Source organism: Aquarana catesbeiana, linkage group LG06 (genome assembly GCF_042186555.1).
Source record: "Aquarana catesbeiana isolate 2022-GZ linkage group LG06, ASM4218655v1, whole genome shotgun sequence".
Taxonomy (NCBI): Eukaryota; Metazoa; Chordata; class Amphibia; order Anura; family Ranidae; genus Aquarana; species Aquarana catesbeiana.
Window position 1 is genome coordinate 215,036,886 of NC_133329.1, and position 13,987 is coordinate 215,050,872.

Genomic DNA, 13,987 nt, shown 5'->3' on the forward strand with positions numbered 1-13,987 from the left:
GGCTTCATCAGGCAGCTGGCATGAGATGTTATGATCTATAAAAGGCACACACATTGTCATCACTGTCTTGTCCAAATATAGGAGCTCCTGCTACCCAACAGAGACAATGTATATGAGGGCTCCCTCTCGCCTGAAATTCAACCCGGTAAAAGTAATCAATAACTTCACCAATTGGCTGTGCAGGACCCAACAGCAGCTCTCGCATCAGAGCATCAACCCGTTTGTTAAACATGCGCATGGTGGTCACTGGGTTGCCTCGAAGAATGTCACACTTTTCAGCCCAGTCTAGCCCCGCAAAATCCACCTTTTGACCTTGTTGTGCCTTTATTGCCGTTATTACCTCTGGCCATCTGAATTCTGCAGCAGAGAAGGTAAGAAAAAATGTTGACTTACCCAATTATCTGACCATGGCTAGCAAATTCTTCAGATTTTTATACCAGTAAGCTGGACTCTCTCTCAGTGGTTGCATGAACCTTGTGGCATCTCGGTTTCGCACCAACCTCTCAACCTCACACTTGTCCTGTAGCAGCTTGTTGGATATTTTCCGTCCATCCCTGGTATTGGGTTTTCCTTTCCTTAACTGGATGGACATGCTGCTTTTGGCCATGTGTGTTTCTGTGACAAACTGCGCAAAGAAGAGGTAGCTTGTGTCTCTTGCAAAACGAGTATCAACACAAAAAAGCCTTGCATTGAAATACATGCTCGGGGACAGTTTGACTTGTCTTGCCTGGTCCAATGTATTCTGTCCAGTAGGGAACTGAACAGGGAAAGCCATTGCCTCAAGCCTAGGAACTTTAAAGAAGCTGACAGGTGTGTTTCCTTGTGCAGGTGCAATGCTGAATATTCCATCAGCGTGTGTCAGTGCTTCCTCTCCAAGGTCAGATGGCTGCAAACAACTGTCTAGGCCAATTCCAGGTCTTAGTGTATCCTTCTCATCCTCTGCATTGGGAGGTTGTTGGTCATGGCCTTCCTGTTGCTCAGAAGCAGCCGGTAAACATGCAGACTGTACCTCTGATGGATCACAATTTTCGATGCGTTCAAGTATCTCCATCATTTCAGTTTCGTCACAACTGTCGAGTTCCATCCCATCATCATCATCATTATCATCATCATCAGCGATTGTCTCATCCACTCTAATTGAAATGTCACTGTAATTGGGGTGTGTGTCAATGAGTTTTGACAGACCTGCTACTACATTTCCCATGTTGACATTATGAAATAGCTGGTGGCCTTTGTAAGTCAGACGTCTTTTCAGCTTCACTCTGTGTAACTGGGATGTGCTGTGCGATCTTGGTAGAGTATTGACCGTGGTTTCCACCTCAGATGGCACACACACTACAGCGCCATGTATAGCTGCCTGTCGACCTTTGGGAAGTGTGATGATCTTGGCAAATGGCAGTATTTTGGCCAAAAGTTGTCTTTCCAGCACATTCAAATCGCAGAGCCCTGGGGGAATGGGCGCCAGCTCCATGTTGTTAGCCACAGCGATGGATGATTTGTGTCCTGCTTTTAAATGTGAATCACAGTTGCGACAAATCCATTCTTTGGTCCTTTCATCTGGTACGGTGCATTGTTCAGGTCCTTGACAGTGATTGTTGCACACATGGACATATTTCCCTGTCAAACAGTCAGCAACAATGTGTAGATTCTTCTTGTAATTGCTGTGAATGCAATGTTTCACTTGGTTAGGGAAAAGGGTGCGGTGACACATTGTGTACACAAATGTTGGCCCAGCTTTAATGCATTCATGGAAAGTGGATATAGCTGTCTGCATTAGGCTGTTGTCCACTGGTTGACTGCATTCCCGCATGACATGAGTCCATCGTCTGTATTTCATTCTTATTTTGAAGGCACATTGCATCTTATGGGTTATGCGAAAATCTGCTTGAGTGTGACGCTTCATTTTCATGTAAGTCATGCAATGTTGCAAGTGACGTTTTCTGAAAGCAGGATCATTATGATATTTTCTGGTGATGTATTGCTTCTGCTTCAAATTGAAATCGGCATTTGTCGCATATTTTCTGGTGATGTATTGCTTCTTCTTCAAGTTGTAATCTGCATTTGTTGCATATTTTCTGGTCATGTATTGCTTCTGCTTCAAGTTGAAATCTGCATTTGTCGCATATTTTCTGGTGATGTATTGCTTCTGCTTCAAGTTGAAATCTGCATTTGTCGCATATTTTCTGGTGATGTATTGCTTCTGCTTCAAGTTGAAATCTACATTTGTCGCATATTTTCTGGTGATGTATTGCTTCTGCTTTAAGTTGAAATTGGCATCTGTTGCATATTTGCGAATGATATATTGCTTCTGCTTCAACTTAAAATCAGCATCTGCTCTGTATCGGCTGGTGATGTATGTCCTTTTCTTATTGGTGACAGACATCTTTGTAGCCTTGAAATCACGCCTTCTTTCATTTCTGTGTCTTGTCTTCAGTTTTTGTCGTCTCTGTGCATTTAATTTGGACAATGCCTTACTGTCCTTCCATATGCCCTGTGAGGATTTCGCATCAAATGACCGTGGAGAATGCTTGCTGGCTGGGAATCCAGTGTGTGTTGCATCTTTGGTCATCTGTGTCACTTTGTTCTCCACATACTTTGCATTATGTGGATTGTCAGATTGCACCAGTGGGGACAGCAAACCATCTGACAGACGTCTTGCACGATGAAATGAGACTGGCATGAAGTCATACTGCAGTCCATCAATAGGGCCTCTGGTGTCTGTAAGGAGCAATTCATACAACTTATAAATCCTTGCCCTCATATCACTCAAATGTGTAAAAGTGATCATAACAGCTTTTCCTTTTCCAGTCGCAGGAAGTCCATCCTTATTTCGACTATGAGAATCAAACAGTCCATATCTCCCAGACTTGTCTCTGAACAATGCAATGCAATATGGCACTACTATAAAAAGTGCATGTGTAACATCTGCATTGAGGCACTGAAGTCTTGTGGAGAGGTCAACAAACCAACCTTGGTTGTCACCGTCTACCGTGTCTCTCATACATCCCGATAACACTGGAGATTTAACAACGTTATACTCATATTTGTCAGTGTTGACTCTGAGGGGCACTTCTTCTATTGTCAAGTGCTGATGCTGATAGACATTTCTTTGTTTTAGCTGTTTTATTGTTGAGCCATACAAGCTGTTGCCCTTCTTCAGTATTTGATCAAGATCACCCTTTCTCACATCATAAAGCTCACTGTGGTATGCCAAAAATGTCAGAGCCATGCATGTACACTGTTTGTTCCTTAACCTTCCATAGCCATGATGACCCTGATGAAATGATGCCTGCACAGAAATCTCACTTGGTACACATGGTTCTTGCATGCCATGGTTTTCAGAAGTGCCCATCACACTGTCACTGTGCTCTTGAACTTGACACTGAGTTGAACATGAAAATGACACCACAGGTTCACTATGTACCTCCTGGGCACATTCACTGTCACAAACCTCCATATCCACTATGCTGCTGTGGGGCTCCGGATCCAGTTTAGTCCAGCGTATCTTTGCAGCTTTAGATCTCTTTCCTTTAGATGGCATGATGATATTTGTGGAAGGAGCTATAATTCCCCTCAGAGCTTTGTTCGAAGAGCTATAATTCCCCCCAGAGTTGTGTTGGAGGAGGAGCTATAATTCGCCTCAGAGCTGTGTGGGAGGAGCTATAACTCCCCTCTGAGCTGTGTGGGAGGAGCAATAATGCTATAATTCCCCTCAGAGCTGTGTGGGAGGAGCTACATTTCCCATCAGAGTTGTGTGGGAGAAGCTATAATTCCCCTCAGAGCTGTTTAAAAGGAGCTATAATTCCCCTCACAGCGGTGTGGGAGAAACTATAATTCCTCTCAGAGTTGTGTGTGAGGAGCTCTAATTCTCCTCAGAGCTGTGTGGGAGGAGCTATAATGCTAAGCTGTAATTCCCCTCAGAGCTGTGTGGGAGGAGCTATAATTCCCCTCACAGCGGTGTGGGAGAAACTATAATTTCCCTCAGAGTTGTGTGGGAGGAGCTATAATTCTCCTCAGAGCTGTGTGGGAGGAGCTATAATGCTAAGTTATAATGCTATAATTCCCCTTTGAGCTGTGTGGGAGGAGCTATAATTCCCCTCAAAGCTGTATTGGAGGAGCTATAACTTCCCTCCAAGCTGTGTGGGAGGAGCTATAATGCTATAATTGTCCTTAGAGCTGTGTGAGAGGAGCTATAATTCCCCTCAGAGCTTTGCGATTTTTTTTTTTTTCAAAAATGATTTTGGTTTTTTTTTTCAAAAATGATTTTTTTTTTTGTTTTTTTTTAATGATTTTTTTAAATGATTTTTTTTAATGATTTTTTTTTCAAAAATGATTTTTTTTTTCAAAAATGATTTTTTTTTATTTTTTTTTTCAAAAATATTTTTTTTTTTCAAAAATATTTTTTTTTTACATGGGGCGGTCATAATGTTTTGGCTGATCATGGGGGGGTCATAATGTTTTGGCTGATCATGGGGTTGTCAGCTTTTGTCACCTCCCACTCTAGTTTTGAACATTTTGCCATTCATTCCTATGGGACCAATTTCGCAGCAAAAACGACAATATTTTGTGGACCATTCGGCGAAACGTTCCACGAAGTAATAGCACACCATTCGGGAACAATCCGCACGTTTCGGTATATTACTTGTCTCTGTAGTGTAAAAACTGTGGGAGGAGTCTACAAGCATTATCAAGTCTAGCAGATGAAGTCACATGCATTTGGGGTGTCTCAGCATCTTGTGTTTACAACCACTGTTTCCTAGCAACGCTCATGCCCTGTTTATGCTTCACAAATACTGCTCAATACACAGGATAGACAGGATAATAGACAGGATAATGATAGATTTAACAACTGTGCAGTAATTCAAATGGCCATATTTTAAAAACTATACATCCTACAGCGAAGATCTTTATATTGTGAGAATCACAAGACCCAGACCTAGATTTTGATGTATAGTATGTCTCTGAAATATTAAAAATGGAGGCACGGTCGCAGTTTAGAAATTGCCCTTCAAATTTGAAGGGGCTAGAGTGTAGTTTCAATGAATGTCAATGGACGGCGTGAGTTGCAAACAAATGGTCATATTGTGAAAACTATCAGGACTATGGCTTAGCCGTGGACATGTTTAGTGGCAGCAGGGATAGCTGAACGTTTTGATATAAGATTTGTGTAGGTGGGCTTGAAAATGAGGGAGTGACGGCAGTTTAGAAATCATGTTCTGATTTTTCAGCTTTTGTCACCTCCCACTCTAGTTTCCCCATTCATTCCTATGGGACCAATTTCGCCGCAAAAACGACGATATTTCGTGAACCATTCGGCGAAACGTTCCACCATTCGGGAACAATCCGCACGTTTCGGTATATTACTTGTCTATGTAGTGTAAAAACTGTGGGAGGAGTTAGGGTGGTAAATTTGGCTATAATAATAATAAGAATAAGAATAATAATATATATGTGAGATAACAGTAAGTGGTCTTGCTATGCAAGAACACTTAATAAGAATAATAATATATATGTGAGATAACAGTAAGTGGTCTTGCTATGCAAGGACACTTAATAACTAGAAAATGCATTTCCTGGGGAAAATGCGTGGGAATGCTGAATAGCTAAATTGCTAAAATGGCCGCCATCAAAACTGCCCCATCATACTGCCATCAAAATTGTCCCCATTAAAACTTCCCCATCATATTGCCACCATCAAAACTGCCCCATCAGAATTGCTCCATCAAAATTGTCCCATCATATTGCCACCATCAGAATTGCCCCATCAAAACTGCCCCATCAGAATTGCCCCATCAAAACTGCCACCATCAAAACTGCCCCATCAGAATTGCCCCATCACAACTGCCCCCATCATATTGCCACCATCAAAACTGCCCCATCATATTGCCACCTTTAAAACTGCTCCATAAAAATTGTCCCCATCAAAACTGCCCCATCAGAATTACCCCATCAAAACTGCCCCATCATATTCCTCTATTATAAATCAGTACATGGTGTGTCTGTCCCCTCCCCCGGGCTCTGTAATCAGAGCTGAGATGCTCCAGCCACCTCCCCCCCTATGTATAACAGAAGCTTTGGTAACCATGGCAACAAAACAAACACAGTACACTCTAATGGCTAAAATTTCCTGAAATCACCTCTAAACAAAAAGCTCAAAAACTGTAAAAGATATCAAACTGAAAAGATATAGCCAGATAGCTGAATATTTTGTGAACATTTTAAAGTTTGTTTGGTGTCTCTAGGTGAAAGTATGAAGGAGCTGAAACTTTTGGGAGCGGAAGAAGAATTTAAGGATTTCAAGCATGCTCCCATTGACTTCAATGTTAAAAAAAAGTGTTAAAAAGCTTAATATTTTAAAAAGTATAAATGGTAGAAAAAAAGTTGAAAAAGAGCACACATCAGCTAAAAGAGACGAACATTTTAATAGTTGAATGGTTTTAATAGCTGAAAGTATGCAGAAGTTACGCAGAACCAAAAAACGTACGGAATAATAAGAAAAACTAGAAAATGCATTTCCTGGGGAAAATGCGTGGGAATGCTGAATAGCTAAATTGCTAAAACGGCCACCATCAAAACTGCCCCATCATACTGCCATCAAAACTGCCCCATCAGAATTGCCCCATCAAAATTGTCCCCATTAAAACTGCCCCATCATATTGCCACCATCAAAACTGCCCCATCAGAATTGCTCCATCAAAATTGTCCCATCATATTGCCCCATCAAAATTGTCCCCATTAAAACTGCCCCATCATATTGCCACCATCAAAACTGCCCCATCAGAATTGCTCCATCAAAATTGTCCCATCATATTGCCACCATCAGAATTGCCCCATCATATTGCCACCATCAAAACTGCCCCATCAGAATTGCCCCATCATATTCCTCTATTATAAATCAGTACATGGTGTGTCTGTCCCCTCCCCCGGGCTCTGTAATCAGAGCTGAGATGCTCCAGCCACCTCCCCCCCTGTGTATAACAGAAGCTTTGGTAACCATGGCAACAAAACAAACACAGTACACTCTGATTAATGGCTAAAATTTCCTGAAATCACCTCTAAACAAAAAGCTTTTTCTCAAAAACTGTAAAAGATATCAAACTGAAAAGATATAGCCAGATAGCTGAATATTTTGTGAACATTTTAAAGTTTGTTTGGTGTCTCTAGGTGAAAGTATGAAGGAGCTGAAACTTTTGGGAGCGGAAGAAGAATTTAAGGATTTCAAGCATGCTCCCATTGACTTCAATGTTAAAAAAAAGTGTTAAAAAGCTTAATATTTTAAAAAGTATAAATGGTAGAAAAAAAGTTGAAAAAGAGCACACATCAGCTAAAAGAGACGAACATTTTAATAGTTGAATGGTTTTAATAGCTGAAAGTATGCAGAAGTTACGCAGAACCAAAAAACGTACGGAATAATAATAAGAAAAACTAGAAAATGCATTTCCTGGGGAAAATGCGTGGGAATGCTGAATAGCTAAATTGCTAAAACGGCCACCATCAAAACTGCCCCATCATACTGCCATCAAAACTGCCCCATCAGAATTGCCCCATCAAAATTGTCCCCATTAAAACTGCCCCATCATATTGCCACCATCAAAACTGCCCCATCAGAATTGCTCCATCAAAATTGTCCCATCATATTGCCCCATCAAAATTGTCCCCATTAAAACTGCCCCATCATATTGCCACCATCAAAACTGCCCCATCAGAATTGCTCCATCAAAATTGTCCCATCATATTGCCACCATCAGAATTGCCCCATCATATTGCCACCATCAAAACTGCCCCATCAGAATTGCCCCATCATATTCCTCTATTATAAATCAGTACATGGTGTGTCTGTCCCCTCCCCCGGGCTCTGTAATCAGAGCTGAGATGCTCCAGCCACCTCCCCCCCTGTGTATAACAGAAGCTTTGGTAAAAAATGGCAACAAAACAAACACAGTACACTCTGATTAATGGCTAAAATTTCCTGAAATGACCTCTAAACAAAAAGCTTTTTCTCAAAAACTGTAAAAGATATCAAACTGAAAAGATATAGCCAGATAGCTGAATATTTTGTGAACATTTTAAAGTTTGTTTGGTGTCTCTAGGTGAAAGTATGAAGGAGCTGAAACTTTTGGGAGCGGAAGAAGAATTTAAGGATTTCAAGCATGCTCCCATTGACTTCAATGTTAAAAAAAAAGTGTTAAAAAGCTTAATATTTTAAAAAGTATAAATGGTAGAAAAAAAGTTGAAAAAGAGCACACATCAGCTAAAAGAGACGGACATTTTAATAGTTGAATGGTTTTAATAGCTGAAAGTATGCAGAAGTTACGCAGAACCAAAAAACGTACGGAATAAAATTATTAAAATTATTAAAAATAAATAAAATCGAATAACAATAGTGGGACTGCTAAAGCATTCCCACTAATAAACTAGAAAATGCATTACCTGGGGAAAATGCGTGGGAATGCTGAATAGCTAAATTGCTAAAACGGCCACCATCAAAACTGCCCCATCATACTGCCATCAAAACTGCCCCATCAGAATTGCCCCATCAAAATTGTCCCCATCAAAATTGTCCCCATTAAAACTGCCCCATCATATTGCCACCATCAAAATTGCCCCATCAGAATTGCTCCATCAAAATTGTCCCATCATATTGCCACCATCAGAATTGCCCCATCAAAACTGCCCCATCATATTGCCACCATCAAAACTGCCCCATCAGAATTGCCCCATCATATTACCACCATCAAAACTGCCCCATCATATTGCCACCATCAAAACTGTCACCATCATATTGCCATCAAAACTGCCCCATCAGAATTGTCCCCATCAAAACTGCCCCATCATATTGCCACCATCAAAACTGCCCCATCAGAATTGCCCCATCAAAACTGCCCCATCATATTGCCACCATCAAAACTGCCCCCATCAAAACTGCCCCATTAGAATTGCCCCATCAAAAATTTCCCCATCAAAACTGCCCCATCATATTGCCACCATCAAAACTGCCCCATCAGAATTGCCCCATCAAAACTGCCCCGTCATATTGCCACCATCAAAACTGCCCCATCAGAATTGCCCCATCAGAATTGCCCCATCAAAACTGCCCCCATCAAAACTGCCCCATCATATTGCCACCTTTAAAACTGCTCCATAAAAATTGTCCCCATCAAAACTGCCCCATCATATTGCCACCATCAAAACTGCCCCATCAGAATTGCCCCATCAAAACTGCCCCATCATATTGCCACCATCAAAACTGCCCCATCAGAATTACCCCATCAAAACTGCCCCATCATATTCCTCTATTATAAATCAGTACATGGTGTGTCTGTCCCCTCCCCCGGGCTCTGTAATCAGAGCTGAGATGCTCCAGCCACCTCCCCCCTGTGTATAACAGAAGCTTTGGTAACCATGGCAACAAAACAAACACTAACAGTACACTCTGATTAATGGCTAAAATTTCCTGAAATGAGCTCTAAACAAAAAGCTTTTTCTCAAAAACTGTAAAAGATATCAAACTGAAAAGATATAGCCAGATAGCTGAATATTTTGTGAACATTTTAAAGTTTGTTTGGTGTCTCTAGGTGAAAGTATGAAGGAGCTGAAACTTTTGGGAGCGGAAGAAGAATGTAAGGATTTCAAGCATGCTCCCATTGACTTCAATGTTAAAAAAAAGTGTTAAAAAGCTTAATATTTTAAAAAGTATAAATGGTAGAAAAAAAGTTGAAAAAGAGCACACATCAGCTAAAAGAGACGAACATTTTAATAGTTGAATGGTTTTAATAGCTGAAAGTATGCAGAAGTTACACAGAACCAAAAAACGTACGGAATAATAATAAGAAAAACTAGAAAATGCATTTCCTGGGGAAAATGCGTGGGAATGCTGAATTGCTAAAATGGCCCCCAGCAAAACTGCCCCCATCATATTGCCATCAAAACTGCCCCATCATATTGCCACCATCAAAACTGCCCCATCAGAATTGCCCCATCAAAACTGCCCCATCAGAATTGCCCCATCAAAACTGCCCCATCATATTGCCACCATCAAAACTGCCCCATTAGAATTGCCCCATCAAAACTGCCCCATCAGAATTGCCCCATCAAAACTGCCCCATCATATTGCCACCATCAAAACTGCCCCATCAGAATTGCCCCATGAAAACTGCCCCATCATATTGCCTCCATGAAAACTGCCCCATCATATTGCCTCCATGAAAACTGCCCCATCAGAATTGCCCTATCAAAACTGCCCCATCATATTGCGACCATCAAAACTGCTCCATCAGAATTGTCCCATCAAAACTGCCCCATCATATTGCCACCATCAAAACTGCCCCATCATATTGCCACCATCAAAACTGCCCCATCAAAACTGCCCCATCAGAATTGCCCCATCAAAACTGCCCCATCAGAATTGCCCCATCATATTGCCACCATGAAACTGCCCCATCAGAATTGCCCTATCAAAACTACCCCATCATATTGCCACCATCAAAACTGCCCCATCAGAATTGTCCCATCAAAACTGCCCCATCATATTGCCACCATCAAAACTGCCCCATCAAAACTGCCCCATCAGAATTGCCCTATCAAAACTGCCCCATCATATTCATCTATTATAAATCAGTACATGGTGTGTCTGTCCCCTCCCCCGGGCTCTGTAATCAAAGCTGAGATGCTCCAGCCACCTCCCCCCTGTGTATAACAGAAGCTTTGGTAACCATGGCAACAAAACAAACACAGTAGAAAAAAAGTTGAAAAAGAGCACACATCAGCTAAAAGAGACGAACATTTTAATAGTTGAATGGTTTTAATAGCTGAAAGTATGCAGAAGTTACGCAGAACCAAAAAACGTACGGAATAAGAAGAAAAATAAATAAAAAAACGAATAACAATAGTGGGACTGCTAAAGCATTCCCACTAATAAACTAGAAAATGCATTTCCTGGGGAAAATGCGTGGGAATGCTGAATAGCTAAATTGCTAAAACGGCCACCATCAAAACTGCCCCATCATACTGCCATCAAAACTGCCCCATCAGAATTGCCCCATCAAAATTGTCCCCATTAAAACTGCCCCATCATATTGCCACCATCAAAACTGCCCCATCAGAATTGCTCCATCAAAATTGTCCCATCATATTGCCACCATCAGAATTGCCCCATCAAAGCTGCCCCATCATATTGCCACCATCAAAACTGCCCCATCAGAGTTGCCCCATCATATTACCACCATCAAAACTGCCCCATCATATTGCCACCATCAAAACTGCCACCATCATATTGCCATCAAAACTGCCCCATCAGAATTGTCCCCATCAAAACTGCCCCATCATATTGCCACCATCAAAACTGCCCCATCATTTTGCCACCATCAAAACTGCCCCCATCAAAACTGCCCCATTAGAATTGCCCCATCAAAAATTTCCCCATCAAAACTGCCCCATCATTTTGCCACCATCAAAACTGCCCCATCAGAATTGCCCCATCATATTGCCACCATCAAAACTGCCCCTTCAAAACTGCCCCATCAGAATTGCCCCATCAAAACTGCCCCATCAGAATTGCCCTATCAAAACTGCCCCATCATATTGCCACCATCAAAACTGCCCCATCAAAACTGCCCCGTCATATTGCCACCATCAAAACTGCCCCATCAGAATTGCCCCATCAAAACTGCCCCCATCATACTGCCACCATCAAAACTGCCCCCATCAAAACTGCCCCATCATATTGCCACCTTTAAAACTGCTCCATAAAAATTGTCCCCATCAAAACTGCCCCATCAAAATAAATAAAATCGAATAACAATAGTGGGACTGCTAAAGCATTCCCACTAATAAAATCGAATAACAATAGTGGGACTGCTAAAACATTCCCACTAATAAGAATAAGAATAATAATATATATGTGAGATAACAGTAAGTGGTCTTGCTATGCAAGAACACTTAATAATATATATGTGAGATAACAGTAAGTGGTCTTGCTATGCAAGAACACTTAATAATAATATATATGTGAGATAACAGTAAGTGGTCTTGCTATGCAAGAACACTTAAATATTCCTTTAAATATCGTACCAGGGGGGTGTCTATAGGATGCCTGTAAAGTGGCACGTGTTTCCTGTGCTTAGAACAGTCCCTGCACAAAATGACATTTTTAAAGGAATAAAAGTCATTTAAAACTGCTTGCGGCTTTAATGTAATGTCGGGTCCTGGCAATTTGGATAAAAATCAGTGAGACAAACGGCATTGGTACCCCCCCCCCCCACAAGTCCATTACCAGGCCCTTTGGGTCTTGTATGGATATTAAGGGGAACCCCGCACCCAAATTTAAAAAAAAGGAAAGGCGTGGGGGCCCCAGGCCCTATATACTATGAACAGCAGTATACAGGCGGTGCAAACAAGACAGGGACTGTAGGTTTGTTAAGTAGAATCTGTTTGTAATTTTGAACAGGTACATTTTTAAAGTGTAGCTCCAGCCAAAAAATCTATTTTTAAGCTTTTTGGAAAACATAGGTTATCACCCCTGTAACATTTGTTTTGCTGTCTGTGCACCTCTTCAGAAGATTTCACCTCACTTTCTGTCCCAATGACAAATGTTTTTTTGAAAATTTGGGGGTTTTAGTGAAACAAAGATTGGCGATAAAACATCAGTGAAGAGGAGACACGTTTTTTCCCATATTAACTCTTACAGGAGAGAATTTCCCTTCCTAGGGGTAGATTTCATCACACTTCCTGTTGTCTCCCTACGTTTGCAAGTAGGAGTCATTTGTAAGTTGGATGTTTGAAAGTAGGGGCCTGCCACAACACTGTAAGCCCTCACAGTTACTTTTGATGGGCACAGGAATGGGCCCTGCTGTGAAATATTAGATCAAGAATTGTAATTAAATGTCCTTGTTGAACAGGGTCAGAAAAATTGGGCCTTAGGCACTGGTGCCACAACACTGCAACCCCTCACTGATGCTATAGTTGGAGTGCAGGAATGAGCCCTGCTGCAAAGTATTACAATTTTTGATGCAATTACATGCCCTGTTAAACAGGAGCCGAAAATTTGGGCCTTGGGCACTGGTGCTGGTGCCACAACACTGCAACCCCTCACAGATACTCTAGTTGGAGCGCAGGAATGAGCCCTGCTGCAAAGTATTGCATCAAAAATTGTAATTACACGCCCCTGTTAAACAGGGGCAAAAAAATTGGGCCTTGGCCACTGGTGGCGGTGCCCAGAACCAAAAATGTTCTTACAAGCTATCAGCATGAAAATTGAGGAGGAAGAGGATTGTAACTCAGCATAACAGGATAGTCACGCAGCATCAGCATAGGCAGTCTTGAAAGGATCTCACATTAAAAAAAATCAATCAGTTACATCAGCATCAGGTGCTTGGTAGCTGGGGATCCAAGACTGATTCATTTTTATGAAGGTCAGCCGATCGACCGATTCGGTGGACAGGCGCACCCTGTGATCGGTTACAAAGCCTCCAGCAGCACTGTATTTGCATTCCGAAAGAACGCTGGATGCAGGACAGACCAGTAGCTCAATTGCATACTGTGCAAGCTCTGTTCAGTGACCCATCTTCAAGACCCAGTAATCCAGAGGATTTTCGGTGGGAAAGGTGTCCAAGTCTGATCTTGCCCCTAGGTAATCCTGCACCATGTGAATCAGACGCTGGCGATAGTTGCTGGAACCGATCAGACCTTGGGGCTGCGGACTAAAAAATTGTCTGAACGCATCGGTCAGATGGCCACCTTCTCCACCACTCTTCTGTGACTGACCGAAGCCTCAGCAACACGTTGTCCAGGAGGACCAGGAAATTGTAACCTCCCAGGCTCTGAAAACGCATTACACAAACCTTTCTGCAAGACCTCCCAAAGATGTTTCATCCTCTGCTCCGTCTGCGACGGCAAGATAAGGTCTGCAACCTTACCCTTGTAACGTGGATCAAGGAGGGTTGCCAGCCAGTAATCATCCCTCCCCTTGATACCAGGAATACGAGGATCC

The 13,987-nt window shown here is 42.0% G+C and overlaps 1 protein-coding gene across 10 annotated transcripts in view; it reads right to left on the reverse strand.

Moving 5' to 3' along the window:
• METTL22 (methyltransferase 22, Kin17 lysine) overlaps positions 1–13,987 on the reverse strand; it is a 625,143-nt gene that overhangs the window by 200,041 nt on the left and 411,115 nt on the right. The window lies entirely within an intron of this gene.